Below are 1748 nucleotides of genomic sequence, written 5' to 3'. Positions count from 1 at the left end.
CCGCTGCATCTTCTTATTAATCTTAAATCCTAATGGACTATAGCTAAAGGGTATGGAGTATTATATACTTGGGCTTGGGCCCCATCCCGCGAGGGCCCTCGGCCGTCGCACCTCCTGCCCACCCCTTAGGGCCGGCACTGTCGATCGCCCAGGCCGATAGGCAGCAAGCGATGCTCATGTGGATTGGGATCGCAGACAAAGTGACCTTGGCCAGGAGCACTCGCCCGGCATGAGTTAGCAAACCGGATTTCCACTGCGTCCACCAGTGCTTGCTCCTCCGCGCGCTTTAGCCGCGATAGGGAGAGAGGGATGCCGAGGTATTTGTTAGAGATATTCTTGGAGTTGTACATAGCTGGTTCGGTTAGGACTCCCATAGATAGGATAGTTTAAACATAGGACAGTTGTAATCTATTTACACGGGAGTCTTAACTTAAACCAACTATATCTGTAACATGTTCTATATAAACATGGAGCCTATGGTGAGCCAAGATAGGCAACCATAGTTACCACATATTCTTTCATGGTATCAGAGCCGCCTCTTCCAAATTAGATCCACAAAACAAATCTCGTTCGTGACAAGGGAGCCACGACGCTGATCGTGACGCTCCTCCCTGCGACACAGAAGACCTTTGCGACAAGGGGGCCGCGACGCCTGCCGCCGTGACGCTCCTCCCTGCGACAGACCTCCCTGCGACAGAAGCTCTGCGCCGACGCGACGTGCGACAGAAGATCGACGATTCCATGGCGTCATCCTCCTCCTCTCCAGATCATCGATCTCCCTTCGGAACCCCGGTGGCAGAAAAGCTTACACGGGACAATTTTGTTCTATGGAAAGCTCAATTTCTCCCGGCGGTCCGAGGCGCCAAAGCACTCGGCATCCTCGACGGTTCAGTCCCCGAGCCGCGCCAAATAATGGAGACCACCGTTGATGACAAGAAACAAGAAATTCCCAACCCAGAGCATGACTCATGGGTAAGCAAAGATCAACAGCTCCTCTCCTATCTGGTGAACTCTGTTTCGAAGGAAGTTCTCGCCGGGATTGCGACTGCAACAACCTCTGCTGAAGCATGGAAGGCTCTAGGGGTTATGTTTGCAGCTCAGTCAAGAGCGCGGGTTACAAACCTGCGCATGCAACTTGCCACCGTCAAGAAGGGAAGTCTTACGACCGCGGCTTACTTCAACAAGATGCAAAACATTAAAGATGAACTCGCCGCAGCAGGCGTCACCATCAATGATGATGAGGTTATCGCTCATATTCTTAATGGTTTAGATTTTGATTATCACCCCTTTGTCTCTTCTATGATGGGCCGGTCAGGAGATCTTTCTCTCTCGGAGTTGTACTCACTTCTCATGGAATATGATCTTCGGCTCGAGATGTATCAAGGGGCTAGTCAGTTCCAATCCTCAGCAAATTTAGCATCAAGAGGCCGTGGAGGCCGTGGTCGTTCTGGAGGTCGCCGTGGCAATGGCAGATCAAATCAAGGGCGCATGAGACAAAATAGCAACAATCCCAATAATCAAAGGAGCAACGTACAGAATAACAAGAAGACACCATGTCAGATTTGTAAGAAGGACAATCATGAAGCTAAACAATGTTACTTCCGCTATGAAGATGATGATCAGTACCATGGACGACCCAATGAAGCTTATGGCATTGACACAAATTGGTATGCTGATAGTGGAGCCACAAATCATGTGACTGGCGAATTGGAGAAACTTTCAGTTCGAGATCGATATAATGGGAGTGA

The 1748-nt window shown here is 49.9% G+C and overlaps 1 non-coding gene across 1 annotated transcript; it reads left to right on the top strand.

Moving 5' to 3' along the window:
• The first annotated feature begins 1224 nt into the window (after positions 1-1224).
• Positions 1225-1363, top strand: LOC136541052 (small nucleolar RNA Z247). The gene has a single exon (XR_010780157.1). It is a non-coding gene; the product is annotated as a small nucleolar RNA Z247 (small nucleolar RNA).
• Positions 1364-1748: the final 385 nt, after the last annotated feature.

The sequence above is a fragment of the Miscanthus floridulus genome, chromosome 2, assembly GCF_019320115.1.
Source record: "Miscanthus floridulus cultivar M001 chromosome 2, ASM1932011v1, whole genome shotgun sequence".
NCBI classification, from domain to species: Eukaryota; Viridiplantae; Streptophyta; class Magnoliopsida; order Poales; family Poaceae; genus Miscanthus; species Miscanthus floridulus.
Note: the sequence above shows the minus strand (reverse complement) of the source record. Positions and strands in the feature narration are given on the sequence as shown.